This window comes from Lactuca saligna, chromosome 1, assembly GCF_052625555.1.
Source record: "Lactuca saligna cultivar CGN05327 chromosome 1, ASM5262555v1, whole genome shotgun sequence".
In the NCBI taxonomy this organism is placed as follows: Eukaryota; Viridiplantae; Streptophyta; class Magnoliopsida; order Asterales; family Asteraceae; genus Lactuca; species Lactuca saligna.
In genome coordinates this window covers 13,368,393-13,387,856 of record NC_136417.1, presented here as the reverse complement: position 1 = coordinate 13,387,856, position 19,464 = coordinate 13,368,393, and the positions used below count along the sequence as shown (strand labels likewise).

General features: G+C 35.4%; 2 long non-coding RNA genes across 2 annotated transcripts; both read left to right on the top strand.

The window, feature by feature from the left end:
- The first annotated feature begins 2,894 nt into the window (after positions 1 to 2,894).
- On the top strand, positions 2,895 to 4,946 carry LOC145048335 (uncharacterized). Its single transcript, XR_013682809.1, has 4 exons — positions 2,895 to 3,548; positions 3,636 to 4,008; positions 4,134 to 4,568; positions 4,669 to 4,946. It is a non-coding gene; the product is annotated as an uncharacterized LOC145048335 (long non-coding RNA).
- A 113-nt stretch (positions 4,947 to 5,059) lies between these two features.
- On the top strand, positions 5,060 to 7,780 carry LOC145048327 (uncharacterized). The gene is made up of 9 exons (XR_013682808.1): positions 5,060 to 5,290; positions 5,682 to 5,735; positions 6,092 to 6,152; positions 6,288 to 6,351; positions 6,436 to 6,549; positions 6,644 to 6,700; positions 6,989 to 7,078; positions 7,348 to 7,370; positions 7,552 to 7,780. It is a non-coding gene; the product is annotated as an uncharacterized LOC145048327 (long non-coding RNA).
- Positions 7,781 to 19,464: the final 11,684 nt, after the last annotated feature.

Here is a 19,464-nt window from a genome sequence, read left to right as displayed (position 1 = left end):
AGAATAACCTAGCTATTTTGGAAGTCAAAACATGCAAAGTGAAACACAATAATAATCGAATCCAATATGGTCTCAGAACCCTTTTGAATATAAATAAAACCACCTTTTATTTATCACCATATTGATTACACATTATTCATTATATAATGTTTCAAACAATCAACTTAAGACTTGAATAAAACAACAGTTGTCCCAGGCTCCTAGCATGTACACTTTGTTTTTCTAAACAATAGTTATGCCATACTCCTAACATGCACACTATGTTTGTCTATGATCTTTACATTGTGATGTAGATCAATTAAACATCATTCCAATGTTGCTCATTTCACAATCCCAAATCCTTATTGTAAATGTAAGAATTTCTAATTTCTACCATTTACCAAAAATCTGTTAGATTTTAAACTTATATGCATTGATCCTCTCATAATGATTATGCGCAAGGTCACCAAAACCTTGTCATCAGTCATTACAGAGGATTCCAAAGGAGATCAACTCTATGGAAACGAAGTCTCATATTCAAAGTACATTGTTTTGAACATCCTTCTTGCATTAAGTTTTTCTAATGTTATATAGATTGAATAACTTCCACCTATGGAGACATTTCCATCGTCCCATTTTGACTATCACTTCTAAACAAGAGTTACCTCTTTTCATAAAATGTCAATATGGTCCTTTCCGACAACTTACATCATACTTCCAATTTTCCCTGAGCAACCAATCTTTGGTGAACCTCAGATTGTACTCGACAATTGCTTAATCACTTTAGTCATATCTACTTCTAGACTTTTTCCTTCTAAATGCCTTGAGCATTTGAAAATTTAGAAAGGATGAATATTATAACACATGCAATTGATCCTATATCCGAAGCATATGGGACACGGTCATGATGTCTCACATAAAGACAAGGGGCTAGACCAGTCTTTTGCTACAATATTTTTTATTTGCCATGTTTTCAAAATTTAACTATGAAGAGGGATGCCGTAGTCATAATTGAATTTTGAGAACGCAATATATATAGAATTTCCTTAAGTCGAACCATTCAGACATAAAATTCATATATATGTCCTTAACTAAAGATGATTAAAATCTCAATCTAAGCTTCTAGAATTGAAATAAAGTATAATTTCCTCTCCCTTAATTATAGCAAAACAACTTTTCAACCCCTGAAACTTCACGAATTGAAACTTTTGTTTTCTATAATTAACATTGCTAACTTGCAACACTAAACGTAATAATCATGCTCCCACTAACATGATGATTATTAGCATAACACTTATGCTCCCACTAGCTCTGACATATTTCCATAAATCTGTTGGACTTCTGAAATTTAGATTCATACACCCTTTCTTAGATAGCTCGCATGTGTGTCTAAACAATTTTCAGAACCATGAAAAGGGATTCCGTAATCATAGTCTCAATTGCTTAGGCATTTGCCATTTCTCATAAGTCCATGTTAGTGTTCCGGTTAACCACACGCGCTCCACTAACGACTTTTGAAAATGCAAATAACACAATTGATATCTACGTAAAATCTACTTAGTGAAAGCGTTTCCTCACCATCATTTTCATGAATCGGAGAGAAATCTTATGACACTTAGATTTTATAGTGTATGAGTTCCTATCCATGTGAATTTGTCAAAACCATAATCACAAGATAAGGTCAGTGACAAATTCAGCCTTACATGGATTAAACTTGTTCAATCTTAGTTTCTTGTCACCTTGGTAGCACAAGGCCCACCAATGCTTCCAAGTTGAACTCTGATAACTCACATGCAAATTCAACTTATTTGAAGTAGGTACAGAAATAAGAATTATGTCAACACGATAGGTTACAAACCTTAAGTCGTGTGCTAGTGACAAATTACAGGTTTTACTCTTGATTAAATCTTGAAACTCTTTCAGGATATTTAAGGCTCCCACTGTCCCCTTGACATATAAGTTTCCCCAGTCAAGAACCATTCCTTGACAAAACAAATATTCAAGGGATAGTGCGGATTCTTATCAGGACTAACACTTCACACAATTGGTCTTAGTTGGTTTTTGTCTCATCCAAGACATCACAACTTATCAATCTCAAATGTACAAGAGTAGAAAACATTTTACTCTTACATTTGACTAGTGTTAATAAATCTTCCTTTATGTCACTCAAGGTTACAATCTTGGAGTATGACTCTAAGAATTGTTTTCGATGAAGTATGACTCATCTTCTTGATTTTAACCAATCCAACAATTCATGACCTCTCTTCTTAGCCATAACAATGCACTAAGACGTCCTTAGAGTATGAATTTGTGATATGGTTTCATAATCATTAAGATGATCATGAAATACGATACTAAAGTACTCTCCCATCCTTTCAGATTTGAGAAACTTTTATCTTTCTGCCTAATTTGATTCTTCTCATTTGTTTTGTCATACATTGTAACCTTTCCAGTGTTACAGAATTATACTTAACCTCATAAGTATAATCATATCATGATAAAAATCTTTGTGGTGGACCTTGACCAGTGCACACCCAGTGTACCTAATTCCTTAGTCCTTCAATTGACTCACATATACATGCACTACAAGAAAAAGACCCTTTTACGACGCGCAAACAACGACACTCGGAGATTTATGTTACGCAAAAGAGTGACGTTAAAAAAGTGCCATCTCTTCAAAAAATTTAAGGATTTAGGTCACGCATTATTGCGTGCCCTTGAATTAGTGTCTGAAGAAGAAAAATTAAAAACACGGAGGGTGCTTTATCTTAAACGTGCGTCGTCTGTGGTTGTCGCTTTATAATTTTAATGAAACGCGCGTTTTAATAGCTAAGGGGGGAAATGGAATCCATAAAAATCAAAACCAGGGGGGAAATGGAATCCATAAAAATCAAAACCCCCGCCTGTTTGATCCTTTCTCAGCCATCAACCCTAATCTTTGAATTAGCAAGAAAAAAGCCTTAGGGATCGACTTCATCTTCACCCACCTCCAACGCCTCCAACCCTAGTCCTTCATCCAACACAACTCGGGATTTCTCTGGATGAAAACCTCCAACTACATCCTCCACATGAAAAAAACCTAATTGGCGGCCACGTTTTGACATCAGGTATCCTTTGGATGAAAGCCTTCTGTTGAAACCAGGGTCCCTTTGAGATCTTCTATTAGGGACGATTGCTTATATTTAGTTCATACATCCCCTCTAACCAAACCACTAGCATCGCAAAACAACCCTAATCTTCTATTCGTTCGTCTTGGCGGCTAGAGAGGGAATTGTTCAAGGTTTTTGTGTGGGTCTGCCGGATTTATGAGTCACCGTCGAGGGAAGAGGACTTCGAGACAAAATTTTCTCCAACCTAAGCTATCGATTCCTATTATTTTCTTCTCATTCTTTTCTGTTTTCCCCGCCAAGCACCATCTACCGCCATGGTCGGCAGCCTAGGCTGTCAGCGTGTTTCTATGTCGCCACCCTCCACAATTAGACAGTTGGAGGGTGAACGAATTTCTCCATCAGTTCGATTCTTGCATAGAAGTTGCAATCCAAAAACAAAAGGAACAGCTGTCTGTCGAGGTTAGTTACATTTATAAAAAGATTTTGTTTTTTACATTAAAAAAGGATTAAAATCTTTTTCTTTCCTACTTCATCTCACTTTCTCAGAAATGCAACTTAGCAAAATGATGCTTCTGAAGTATTGGGAGTGACATTTGATTGTTTACACCAATCGTTCAAATCATCTGGTTTTGGTTGTGGTGGAGAGAACCTAGAGTGGAGGGCTTCAGCAACAATATCTCCTTGCCATGTCACAGTATTTTATTCCTTTATATTACAAATAACTATAATCTTTTTAATGGTACAATTTATTCAGTTTTCTTAGTATAATTATAATTTATTGATGGCTTGTTATTGTCTTGAACATTATTTTATTCCTTTATATTGCAAATAACTATAATCCTTTTAATGCTTCGACGATATTTGGCTGAATATGTCCATGGATTTTCATCAGGGGCCTTAAGCATCGGTTTCTGGAAAGGTTTGTTAATAATTTCTGCACATTTTCTTAATAATCTCTAAGGATGGAGGATGAGGTTGCCTAAAAATCAGCTTCTCAGTCCATATTTCTTCATTTGCCTGATTTGAACAATGTTTTTTGTTCAGCAATCCAGGACATCCTTTTGCTATTGGTCTTACTCTGGCAAAGCTTGCTGCTTTTATAGTGGATGAAAAGGGGAATGAAACATTTGACACCAGTGGTGCACTAGATAAATTACGAAAGCTCAGTCCCATTTTCCATCTTTTGTATCCTGCTTTTCCATTTAAATATTTAGTCATTGACACCTCTTTAGGTCTTAGAAACAGGAAATGAATTCTTAACAAAGTTCAGTTCTTTATGTCCTAGTCATGATATATGTCTTCTACTTTTTTATCATTTACCAAAAAATATTAAGTTTATGTCTTTTTGATATCTCACATGTTTTTTTTTTTTTTCAGTCATTGCAACTTGAAAGGCTTGCTATGTATCACGATTCCAGCCAACCTCCTTGGATGGTGGATGAGAAATGGGAAGATCTCAGTCCTAAGGATTGGGTTGAGGTATGATCCTTGTTCCTTGCATATTTAAATAGTTGTAATGGAAGTAGTAAGTACCCTTTGATGTGCAAGATTTCTAAGCTTCAATTTTCACAAATGATAGATATTTGAAGATGGAATAAATGAACCTGCTAAGGGTCATGCAGTTTCTGCATGGGCTCGAGATCGCCACTACTTAGTTTCACTATAGGTTATCTTGGAGCCAAATTTAGCACTTCTGTCATCTTCGTAGGTGATATATTAAGTTATATGCTGGTATACTCCAACAAACGATGGATTCTGATGACCCAGAAGCTAGAAGTATTGAGAGAGATCTTCATTTGGATGGTCTATGACTGACTTGTCTCCTTTTCTTCTGGTTTATGTAGCCATTTTTATATTTTTTTCACGATCATTTATTATTATTATTATTATTATTATTATTATTATTATTATTATTATTATATTTTTTGAAGTGATTTTTTAGAGTTTTAGAAATGCGAAAACTGAAAAACTTAGTTGTGTTTGATAAGAGTTGCCTAGGTTCGATTCGGTTTATGATATCTAATGGAATCAGTGAATGATTTGATGTGTTTTTTTTTTTTTTTTTTTTCTGAAGAAACAAAATGATCAAAGCATTAATGGGTGCAGTAGGTTCTGCATTGATTTAATAATAGAAGAAGTGAGGGTAGTAGTAATTTAAAGTTTTCATCTCTAGGGGAGACATTGACTACAAGATCTCCCAGGTATGATTAAGCTATCTTTCTGAATTCCTTAAGACTTTTTATTTGTATTCATAGCATGAGTGCATGACCAATGGAGTTCAACATTCGGTATTGGAAACAAACAGTTCTTTCTTTGCTTGATCTAATTAAGGAGTCATGTAATGATAAAACATATGATATCATTGCCATTGAGAAACTTATCCAATCTGGTATGTTTCCATTGATATATAACATATTCTCCTTTAATTTATGCCTTTTTCTATATTAGTTTTTTTTTAAGTTGAAGTTCATGTTTTACTTTTTGCTTACAGAAGACATTTCGGTTGATGAATTAACCAATCAGATCTCATGCCTTTCCATTTTTGCTTAGAAAGCTTCACAACTTAATGTAGCTAAGAACATTTCTTTTAAGGTTCCAACTTCAACAACATAGCTGGAGGCAGAGAATAATGTGGATGTGGACAGAGTAAGATCATCTTCTATTTCTATAGAAAAGCCTCTAAAACTTTGGTATACTCTGTTCCCTATTCAGATTACCAAAACTGCATATATTCCAGTTTTGCCCTTCCCTGTCATTACCATATTTTGTGCCCTGTGAACTTTACTTTCCTGTCCCAGTTTCTTATTTTGGTGTTAAGTCTTTATTACTGCTGCTGAAGTCGAACAACCTACTATGTTATTCTACCTATAATTGTTTTGGATATATTTGCTCGAGGATGCAACGTAAATTTTCAATTTCTTTTTCTATTTATCATTTTATATTTTAATATATATATTTCTTTAATTGAAAATTAATAATGTATTGATATTGGTTTGGTGTAGTTTTGGTACTATACTTAAGTCGAGGCCGATTAGAGCTGCTCATTGTTTAACATCTATTCAGGTAAGTAGGTTTATTTATTATATCTAGTATGAAGATATTTACGTTCTGTTTGAATGTAATTTAATTAATTTAAAAATGTTTGCGGTTTTCGCCAACCTCTGAACACATATTGCTTGCTTATGGTCGACATCACAGTTCCCCTCTTAAAAGCATTGTTATTAATGGGGAGACCTCATTATCCATTTACACAGTTTTAGAGGTTACTATTTTTTTTTCTAATTTTCTATCCACATTTGTCGATTCATGGTTGTTTATTATTTGAACATATGGTTTTGGGTTTCAGGTATATAGAGTTTCAGATATGGAACTTGTCAGTGCGCTTCCGAGTGCAGAAGATGAGGTCAATGTAGCTTGCTTTCATCCTCTTGCTGGAGGTGGTCTTGTTTATGGAACCAAGGTCTGTACTTTATCTAATAAAAAAAACTTTAGTCTATATTTTTATTTTTATTATTTATTTTTGGTTATAAGAAGGCAAAATTAGAATCCTTCAGCATAATGGTGGTCATGCGCCCAGACCTGATCACTTTTTTGAAGCAAGAGCAGTTGAGGTACAACAACTCTTGTATTTGTAATACATTTGCTAAAACTGGGTAGATTTGCTAAAGGTGCTTTTCTATTCTATTCTTTTTCATGAATAAACTTAATAAGTCCATGCATATGTTAAATAGGTCCAATAATAAAACCATTTTTCATAGTTGATTAATACTTGTGCATAAGTCGGTAGCACATGTCAAAACCTTTATTCTTTTAGCAATTAGTGTTAGTTTAATGTGCACACAATAATAGATGTGATTATGACTTATGCGCTTGTATTCATTGATATTTATTTTATGCAGCTTCAAGACGAAGTCATACTTTCAAATTCAAAGAGATTGCAGATCACTTAAACCAATGTGAACAATTTACCCTCGACATTTTCCTTGATAGTAAATCCTCCCCTGAATACTTAATCCATACCATAGGTGTAGTATGTAAACTATTTATTAACAAATAAATAAATCAATATGAAAACCTCTCAAATATAAGTAAATTGTTGGTTGATAGTTTTTTTTTCTTGTTTCCAAGGAGTGGGTCAGCTGGAATGAGGCAAAGGGAGTGGGTTGACCTTTTGTTTTTTTGTTAAATGTTAATCGTTACTGAAAGCAAAAAAAATCAAAATTTAATTTTGATTTATTTGATGTCTCGTGTCTTGCAGGTTCATGGTGGTCGGCAGTCCATGTAAGTTTCTTGATTTGTAACATCTTGTATTCAAGAAATAGCAATGTACTTTCCATAAAAATTATAAATTATATTCTTTGAAAAATTTGTAGATTGGTAGGTTTAAAAGCAGAATGTCCTGATAAGAATTAATTTTAAAAGTAGAATGAAAATGACAAGTGATTTTGTGTTGTGTTTATAGGGTTGATGAAAGCGAATAGCTTTGGAGTTAGAAGAGGAAAAGAAAGCTCAAGCCAAAAGAGATAAGATGCTGCAAATGCAAGTGTTGCATTCTTCATTTCAATTGTTAGTATGAAACACAGAGTAGATGGGCCAATGTACAACTTCTTATCCATATAACATCTGTTTGGAGCATTAGTCTTAAAGAATTATGAAAGCCAAGATGCAACTTTAGTTAGTTGGAATTTGATGTAGAGAGTAGATTACATGCAAATTTAGATATTGTAAAAAATAGAATTGTATGACATTAAATTTTATGCAATGGATTGTATTTTTTGTATATGATATTTTATTTCTATTATGAGACATTAAATGCAAATTTAATTTAAAAATTAATAAATATATAAATATTTTTTTTAGAACATTTAAAATTATGATACGCAAAAATGTGTGTCATCTTCATTTATGACATGGCCTTTCTTGACAGGGGCTTCCTTGATACGCATTGCGTGTCATAAACACACGCGTCGTAAGGTTACGACACGCAAATGCGTGTCGTCTTCCTTTATGACAGGGCCTTCCTTGATACGCATTGCGTGTCATAACCGCGCGTCGTAAATACGCGTCGTAAATGCGCGTCATAAATGCGTGTCGTCTCTCTTTATGACAGGGCCTTCCTTGACACGCATTTGCGCGTCGTCTGAGCGTTTTACAACGCGCAATGAGCGTCATAAAAGGCCTTTTTTCTAGTAGTGATGTCATCAAAGAATTAGTCTTAATTTTCAAAGATGAAAATTTTCATTCATCATACAATACAACTTGTATGATTCCAAGTTTCTGTCCAATTGAAACTTGGGTGATGAAAAATTTTCTTCATTTGGTAAATTCAGACATTACCACAAATGAAAGAATCAAATCCACTTTCCAATATTGCTATTACTGGAAACATATAAGCAACAATTTTCCACAGATGCCATTGTAAGGATATTTTTAAAATAAATAAAATTAAAACCCTTTTTTCTTTTATTTTAAAACTTTGCGGAAAAACTTATCCTTACAATCCACATGAAAACCTTGTTGTTATCTATTCATAAGCAATATATTATAACTCTTAAGCAACAGCTCAAAATATCGATTACCGAACCATGCGATCAAAACCCACCTTCGCAATCAGAATCAACATATACTTACTTTAAGCTTCCTATCTTTTCTTGGATTCATAAAAACATCAACATGTGACCCATTCACATTATGCAATAAGAATCTCCAAATAGGAACTTAATAGAGTTAGTCAGTGGACTTTAACTGAAGTAGAGTCAAACTTTTTGACTTGATCAATCTTATGATCTTTCAGGTAAATATGGCAGCTTCGCAACCAATGCCCCTTCCTTTGGCAACAAAACACATGGACCCTTTGGTAATAGCACATGAGACTATCACAGACTTAGCCTTTCTCTTTACCATTTGGTCAACCGAGTTGACTATGGCCGATCCCTTTCCATTGGGAAGAGAAATGTTTTTCTAGATATCCAATGCTACCATTGCCAATGTCCATTTAAGGTTTGGGAAGTTGATCTTCTAATAAAATTTGCTTTACTGGTGTTTCAAATCATTTGTTGATTCCACAGCACAAAGCAAATAGATAAGATCATTAAGGCTCGTGTCATAGTCTGTCTTATAGTAGTCCCGAAGAGACTGACTATGTTACTAAGAAAGTGATTGAGCATCCAACTTTCACGAGACTTTGACACCTAACTCTCCCGGCTTGTCAATATGTGACTTTATCTCCAAGATGTGAGCACACATAGACTATGCTTGCCAATAGGGATTGAGTGACTTTAAACTTTTCAAGAACTTGTGAGTGAGGGAGAATAATTGGAGGAGGTGGAGGAAGTGAAGCATGATGTTGAGGGAACACCATCTTCAAGAGATTTGGGAAAATCATAGTTGTCTAAACCAGACATCTATTATGGGAGAAAATCAAGTTAGTTGATTCAAAGTCCTTAATATAACACCCAATATGAAATATTAAGGCTAGGACCCAACAAAATATTTTATAATTTGGAAGAGGGATGCCGTAATCCAAGCTATAAAATATTTGAAGGTAGGCGAATGACGATTCACCAATTTCCACCATGAAAAACGAAATAATTTATTAGGTTTTAATTGGATTTGACATTCCTAGATCTTTTGAGATTCATTGAACTTTTCAATGGCATGTTTCAATCTCGAGTGTGCCCTCTCAAATTTTGTGACTGGGATGCCAAGGATCACAAAACAAGGTGTGAATAACCATACCAATTCACTTGGTACCCTTAATATTATCACCTAATCAATGTGCCGGTTAACCACACACACTCCATTGATCTATGACAAACATTAAGTCACCCTTCGTGATCCTTACTAGTCCAAGTTAGTGTGCCCGTTAACCACACACGCTCCACCAACGACTTGGTAAGGTACAAAGTGTGAATTCCATGGGCTAGCACCAAATTCACATTTTTCCTAAAGTAACTAAGATTGGGAATTAAATAAAAAAAATATTTAGATACTTTATAATATTCATTATACTTTTAACGAGAATTTAAACTCATTGTCCTACCCGTTTGGCTAACGACCCTCCACCGATCAAGCAAGTGGTGGGTGAGAATGGACACCCATTAAGTCGCCATTTTATAGGCAACAACCTTATACCCGCCTTATAGACCGGCTTCGTGAATGAGGCCTACTAACGGTAAAACGACTTGTTCTTATACATATATGTATAATTAACCATTAATGTTATAAATAGTATAAGGGTTGAATTTTAACTTTTAAAATTCTAAGTGTTGGAATTAAAGTTTATTAAAGTGTGTGAAACTTTTCCAAATTCCAAACCTTGAGGGCAAATTTTGAAACTATTCAAAACTAATTAATTCCATGATTTATGTGTTTAAAGTAGTTTTAATCCAAAAACTCTTCAAGTTCCATAACTTGAGGACAAGTTATGGAAGACTTTAAACTAATAAAAGAATTACTTTTCCTTATTTTATAACTTATGGAATTAATTAAGGTTACACTTTATTTATATATTTATTAATGAAGTGACTCTTGAAACTCCATAACTTAAGGACAAGACTCTTCATCTTTTGTAACCATCCAAGACTTTTCATTTCATAACTTATGAGTTAAAGGTTCATAAAAATGAAGACTCTTAATTTTCATGTAACTTATGTGTTTTAAGTGTGTGTTAAATAAAAGTGACCTTTGGATATCCATAACTTGAGGACAAATTATGGACTCCATTAAAACACATAAATGATCAGAATTAATCCTAAACAATTCAGCAAATAATTCCTATCATCTTCTAAATTCATAAGAACATGAATATGATCATCAAAATTTCAAGAATTATATGAACACATAAAATCATGGAATTTTGATTATAACTTTGAAATTGGTCCACCATCATCATTACCACATCAAAAACAGGTTTTATGAGTCCAAAACAGTTTAAGGTAATGATTCTAGACCAATTCCAGCACCAAAACTCGAAGATATGCTGTTTGGGGGTCCAACTCGTCGAGTGCATGAACCAACTCATCGAGTTGGATGAGTTTTGCCTTGGACTCGTCGAGTCCCTTCATGGACTCGGCGAGTCAGCTGTGCAGACAGCATAAAATCTTCGATTTTCAGCAATTTGCATCAAGTATTCAAACAAGCAAGCATAGGCTCTGATACCACTGTTGGGTTTTGAGCAATCTAACACTTCCTAAGTGTGCATGCAACCCTAATAAACCTTGGATCTATGTTTGTCTAAATACATGCAAAATAATAATTTTTTCCAAGGTTTATAACCTATCTAACATGGCATGGGGAACATTTCAACATAAAGAGTTAGAAGAGATTACATACCTTTTGATGAGTTTGGTTCTAAGGAGTTTGAGGGCCAAGCACCAATAGTGTGAATGCCTCAAATGGAATCACAAAACACCACAAACTCTTGGAAAACTTTGAGAGAGAATACACACTTGTAATTTCGGCCACACACAAGCTCACACACACTAGTTCACTAGTTACCCTTAGGCACCATTTCATGCTCCATAAGCATGCTTATATAGTGTGCATGGTTAGGGTGAAACCCTAATAACCCATGACCTTTCCTTTTCCAAGGATCCATGGGTTAAAAGCTCCATGGATCATCCATGGACTTCCATATTAGCTTAGCCCATTAACAAATGAGTATTAGCCCACACTATATAAAATATAATAGGCCACAATTAATTAGTCTTCCTTTTAATCTCTAAATTAATTCATAATTAATTTAAGACTATGACTAATTAAATAACATGACTTCATATTAATATATTATAACTTATAATATATTAATAATCATATGTGTATAACTCTCATAAAATTATCCATAAATAGTTTGGATGAGATGCAACCCAAATGGACCATGCTGGGTCGGGTCAAGTATATACCAAATAAGTTATGGACTTAGACACCTTATCCAACACCTTCTCCACTGGGGGAACATACTCATCTCTGAACATGATGGTGAACCTCTCCCAGATCACCTCTGAAATCTCTGCAAGAGTGAAGTTCGCTGTAACAAACTTCCACCAATCTTTCGCTTCCAGGCGGAGCTGGTTCAGCGCGAACCGAACCCTCAGATTCTCAGGACACGAACGGGTGTAGAAGCATCCCTCGATATCAGAAATCCATCTTATCTCAGCGATTAGATCATGCGCCCCATCAAACAATGGTGGCTTCGTGTTGCTGAACTCTCGAAACAGCATCGAGTCACCCCCTGAGGTCTAGCAGCAGCCACAGCCGCAGTAGCTGCAGAAGTCGCAGCCTCAGTAACTGTTGTGTATCTCTCATCAAACGTATCAATCAAAGTGGTCTTGATAGACCAAAACATCTCAAGTATCTCTGTGCGAATAGCCTCAGTCACCTCCTCGTGGATCATCTGATGAATCTCCTCGTCACTCACGCTGCTGATTTCTCATATGTGGCGTGTCGTAACCATGATGTCTCTGAAATACAACATAAAAATATCAGAGACTTGCTCGAGTATGCACGCACTCGATAACCTGTCCCTACTTGCTTCTTAGTACCGTAAAGATTCTTAGTTGGACTGCGCATTGATCCGGTGTCTCCAGTAGTACATGCCCTATACTACCTTCCACACCGCATCAGCACTCATCCCAAGTCCTCCTCCTAGGATCCCAATACACAAGTACTCTATATCTTGCTAAGCATAGGCTACCCTTCAATAGACTTCTCATAACTCCTTACTGCTACCCACTCACTCTCGAAGCATCTCATACCAGTAGAAATCCCCTGGGCTAAGGCATCACATATCATATCTTATAACACATAATGTAAGGGTAATATGTGAAATCACCGTTCGGGTGCTGGATGATGATATACACTGCTCCTTTCCGCTTTCCTTTCATTCCTTTACTTTTTAGAAAAATTGTTCCTTTTATGAAAAAAAAAAAACCTTCTCAAATCCTCAGTTTGAGTTGAGATATGCTCAAAGGTATACTGAATCCCTCAAACCAAGGCTCTGATACCAACTTGTAACAACGTGAATTTTCAAAACAAATTTTCATTTTTTTCATATAACATAAAACTCATTCAACATTCTCAAATTCTCAAGTTTAACAAATGTCATCATGATAAAAACATATCCCAAGATCATAAAACAAATCTCCTGCCAGTGTGTACGGATCATGTCGGCGCCTTCCCACGATCATCGCTAGTACCTGAAACACATAACACTGTAAGCATAAATGCTTAGTGAGTTCCCCAAAATACCACATACAACACATACGCCACTCATCGCCATAACTATATGGGATATTCTGATCCATGTGTCTTAGGGGACTTCCGTCCCAACTCTCTTAGACCTTCCGGTCCATAACATGGTAGTCATAACATAACATAGCACATACATATCACATAGCAACACATATCACATACTTCGCATAGCATATAAGACCTTCCGGTCACACATAGTTACCACTCTAAGTATAGTAAAGTGAGAAGACCGACCTCGTATGTTGTCTAGTAACTCACGTGCTCGGTATCCCTGAACCTTGTAATAATGACCTAGCCTACCCTAAACCTATAAGCAATCATATCAAATTAATAACGGCTCTCCAGGCTAGACCAGTTTGTTCTAATGATCTCTCAGAAGGCTAAAAGACCATTTTACCCTTCTAATGGTCCAAAAGTCCAAGTGTTGACCCAACCCTAAAAGTCAACGATAGTCAATGGTCAACTTTGACCAGACTTGTCGGGTGTACAGAGGTGACTCAGCGAGTCCAAGCGTGTACTCTGGATCCTTCTAAACCTCACTCGACTCGGTGAGTGAACCTTCTACTCGACGGCTACATCCGGACACGAGTCGCAGAGCAACCCAGCTCAACTCGTCGAGTCACCTTATGGACTCGGCGAGTTTCTCCCATGACAATCACCAAATCAACCTTCTGAGGTCAGATCTGCTTCTCTAACCTATAGATCTGACCTTTCCATACCCACTAATCACGTAAAGGAGAAACCTTTGCACTCATGCAACACATATATGGTTCCTTTTGAAGAAATAGCCTCAAAAATGGCAACCTAAGTTCATTCCTTCTATATCACTTCATAAAGCAAGATGGATAAGGCTCTCTGGACCTCTATGGATCCAGATCCGGAGTCTAACACATAAAGGGACCATAAACTCATCAATTCAAGCCATACAAAGGGTATAAAAAAAAGCCTATATTCATATACCTTAACCAAAACATAAAGAGAGTTCGATTTGCTACCTTAGTATTGAAGACCTGAGCTTGAAAACTTCGAATCAGCCACTCCCTTAACATCCTCTTGCTGGAAACAACCTCTTCTTTGCAAAACCACACCAAAAATGATCAAAAATAGCTCTGTCTCTCTCACAACTCGCTCAAGCTCTCAAGGGTCTCTCTCTCTCTCTGGATTGGTAGCTGCAAATGAGGGCTATAAGGTCCCTTAAATAGGGCACAAGCTAGGAAAATTAGGGTTTCTGACATCAGCGCAGACTCGTCGAGTCCACCCATTGACTCGCCGATTCGTTCATTAATCCAGTCAGCAATCGCATTCCCTCTCGGCGAGTCTAAGCGTCAACTCACCGAGTCTCTATTCAAAACTTCAAATTAAATAATTAAAATATGATACCGGGAAATCTGGATGTTACAGCTCAGGTGCAGGTGCTGAGCTGATTAGCAAGCAGTTGGAGTTTGTCTCATAACCAAAACTCGCATTTCGAGAACTTGGCATACAACCGTTCTCGCCTCAGAACCTCCAGTAGCTCCCTAAGATGCTCCTCATGTTGCTCACGAGTCTTGGAATACACCAAGATATCATCTATGAACACAATGACTGAGCGATCGAGCATCGGTCTGCAGACTCGGTTCATCAGATCCATGAACATTGCTGGCGTGTTGGTGAGCCCAAATGGCATCACCACGAACTCGTAATGACCATAACGAGTCTGAAATGCGGTCTTCTCCATGTCCTCCTCCCTCACCCTGACCTGGTGATATTCTGATCTCAAATTAATCTTGGAAAACCAAGATGCACCCTGCAGCTAATCGAAAAGATCACATATCCTCGGCAGAGGATAACGTTTCTTCACCGTTAACTTGTTCAGCTCCCTATAGTCAATGCACATCCTGTGAGAACTGTCCTTCTTCCTAACGAAAAGGATCGATGCTCCCCAAGGTGAACTACTCGGCCGAATAAACTGCTTACCTAGCAGCTCCTGCAACTGAGATGACAACTCATGCATCTCTGGCAGTGCCAGTCAGTATGGTGCCTTAGCGATAGGGGCCGCACCCGGCACTAGATCAATCCTGAACTCAACCTGCCTCTCCAGAGTCACTCCGGGTAACTCCTCCGGAAACACGTCAGTAAACTCTCTAACTACAGGGACCTCTGAAACTGAGGGTTGATCCCTAACCCGGGTATCCACCACGTACACTAAATAACCGGCACACCCATGTTGTATATACTGTCAAGCCCTGGCTGGCGAACAAAACCCTGATCCCAGCCTGGCGCCCTCACCATATACTACAAGTTCTCCCCCATTTGGCGTTCGAACCACCACCCGCTATCCCTCACAGTCGATCATGGCGCCAAAACGGCTAAGCCAATCCATCCCTACAATCACGCATACTTCCCACATGGGGATAGGAATCAAATCTATCTGGAAGGACACCCCGAAAATCTCCAACTCGCATCCCCGGTAGACCGAAAAAGCAAAAACCCCGTGCTCATTGGAGATCGAAACTCGCAATGGACACTCAAGATCATCTATCTCAAGGCTCTCCTCCAAAGAATGAGTCTTCAAGCTTCTTCTTCTACTACTTCAAGATGCATAACACCCACCAAAAGCTTCTCAAGAGCTCAAAAGCACCACACAAAGGCCAATGAACGAATTAAGGTTTTCAAGGGTATGGAGGTTGGTTAAATTAGCCAAAAAGAGGCTATCTTATGGTTTATATAGGGTATAAGCCCTAAAATTAGGGTTTCCACAATGCTCACGTACGCTAAGCGTACTCCACATACTCCTAGCGTATGTGGATGAGCTCCATGGCCAGCCTTCATAAGTACGCCCAGTGTACTCCAACTTTCCCAAATTTGACCATTCATTCCCCCAAGGACCAATTCTGCAAACAATACATCAACCAAATGGTCTAAACCGAAATGTGCAATAAAATCGAGTGTTACAATGTGATTCACAAGTAAATCACGTATGAATTACATGTGAATAACATGTAATTCACATATGAATTACATGTGATTCACATGCAAATTACATGTGATTTAGATGTAAATAATAAGTGAATCACATATGAATCACATATAAATTACAAGTGAATCACATATGAATTTTGTCTATATGCACACATGCATTTTGTGTGAGTGTTCTTCGTTAATTTTTTTTTCTTGTGAATTTCACATTTGAATCTTAATAGATACAATCATATGTGAATATCACATTATATAATTACATGTGAATTTTACATGATATAATCACATGTGAATCTTACATGATATATAAAAATGCATTTTTGTGAGTGTTCTTGCATTAATCAATTTTTTTCCAATTTTGTTGTAGATTTGGAAAATTTTGTGGAAAATATTGAAGAGGTGAAAAATAATAAATTGAAAAAAATATCGAAATCTTGACACGAAGACATGAAAAGAATTTGAAAGTTTATAGCATTTTTTGTTTTTATATATTTTATTTTGTACCGAATAAAATACTCATACTATTGTGTTTATAGATTACTAATATATATATATATATATATATATATATATATATATATATATATATATATATATATATATATATATATATATATATGATTTACTTACGGATATTATAGTATAAGAAATTGCATATATGTAACTGAAAAAAATATGCATATATGCACATAAAAGTTGATTTTTTTGGTTAAAAAAATTAAATTTTTTATTTAAATATTTCAGTTTTTTTTATTTACTTATTTTTAAAAATATATTGTTTCTAACAAAAAAAATCATATTTTCTAAAAAAATTTAAAAATCTGCATTTTTTTAAAAAATCGAAAATTATTATCTGTATAATAAGATCCAAAATTTTAATTTATTATGTTAATTTTTAAGCTTTTTTTAATATTTATAATAACACAAAAAAATAAACATTAAATGAGATTGGTAAAATGACGATCATGCATTTAGTGAGCTAATTTTGATCTAACATTTCACATTTAGTTTTCGGGTTCTCGAGAAACTATTAATTTTCAACGGATCTCACTATATATATATATATATATATATATATATATATATATATATATATATATATATATATATATATGGGACGGTTCACTTGAGAATAAAAAAAAAGTAGAGATCTTGAGATTAAACCTCAGCCACATATTTCGTATTTACCGCTCTAATGCTCCAGCGTACCAGCAACAATGATGTATGTCTAATCATAAATGATTATATGGCAGAGAGGTATAATCATACAGGATTATACATGTTTATACGTATATGCATAATCATAAATTATTATACATATATGTCTGTTCACAGATTGAATAATCATAAATGATTATTATAGTTAGTTGCAGAAGAGGTGGTGGTGACAGAGGTGACGGTGATATAAGTAACGGATGTGACAATGGTGAGGTCGACTAGTGTCAGAAGTGGTGGTAGTGGTGGTGGCGGTTACGGTGGTGGGGATGGTGGCGGAGGAGAAATGAACGGGTGGCACTGTGTAATCATTTATGATTACACCAGACCTGCCGCGCCAGTACGCCGAAGGGTTAGAGCGGTAGATGTGAAATACGTGGCTGATAATGAATCTCGAGATCTCTATTTTATTTTTAATCTCAACGGAACCTCTATATATATATATATATATATATATATATATATATATATATATATATATATATATATATATATATATATATATATATATATATATATATATAGTTGAGTTATAGAGCGGTTTAATTATTTGTAGAGTTGCATACCTTTTGGACATATCAATTATTGGTGTGTTTGTAAAAGGATCAGCGGATGCCCTCAAGCACGTGCCTACCGCCAACTTTTTTACAACTCTACGCTTAAAGAAACAAAAGCAATTTAGGAAGCTTCTGAGGAGGCTTATAAATTGATGGTATATTAAATTAAAAAGAACATATTTTAATATAAATGGTTGATTATTAAAAGAATGTTTTGAGTAGTCATGCTTTCTTCAACAGACCTTTTGGTACCTTTGTCCACAATAGGCGAAAGAGTACTTGTAACTTGTTCTGGTGGTCGAATTGAGAATTTATAAGTGATGCCTAAGACTAAAGTCGTGACATCACCTTCATTGTTTGTTCCACATACAAGATCAATTGATAGAGACGCTCAAAAGTACCATTTATCCTTTTTTTTTTTTTTCAAAATGTGAGTGTGATTAAAATTGGCAATTTTCTATGCTTAAACCAAACCCCCCCCCCCCCCCCCCCCCCCAACCCAAATGTTGTGTACTAGTGTAACCCTCCTCCATGTGAGTGTAATGGTGTTCATATATGACTATTTATGCCAACCCTCCTCCATGTGAGTGTAATGGTGTTCATATATTCTTTTGAAGTGGCTACTTATACGAGTGAATGAGGTATTTATAACACAACTTTTAAAATTTCTCTGATTTAATTTTCAAAGCATCATAATAGTTAAGAAAAATAAAATACATTAAAACTATTAATTTCTTATTTGGCGGAGACATGGGTCTATTTTTCCAATAAAAAAAATCATTAGTTATTTATAGTTGACAGTAATGAATTAAATATGTTTTCTTTTTATTTTATACAAACTGTAACGTATCTTCTGATATAATGTAAACAATTTGGCAAATTTCTATGATATTGTGATTGTTAATCGGTAGGTTCTAAACAAACGAAAGAATTTCCACTTTCCATTACCAAAGTGAAAGAAAGTAATGAGCTAAAACAAAAAATAATTGTTAGAATAGAACTAGTCAAAGACACATAAATAATCTTCACTACTTAAATTAGAGTAAATTACATAAATGATCGGTCCATATATGGTTGACGAAATTAGGTGGTTCATTTTGAATTGTATCTCAACCTTTGTCTCTATAATTGACCGAACAATGTAACATAACTAAGTTACAGTTTTCCAATTTCTTTTAGCATTTTTTACTGGTTTTCATCCTTCAAATGACTAATTTTGTTCATTTTATATGGTTTTACGATTAAACCATAATTACAAACACATAAACTATGATATAAAAGAATCACGAGTAGACGAGAATTGCAAGTACATTGACATTTCATGTAAAATTAAATTATGTTATAGTTACATGTAAAAATATAGTATCTATCTAAAATGACAGTTGATACAAACT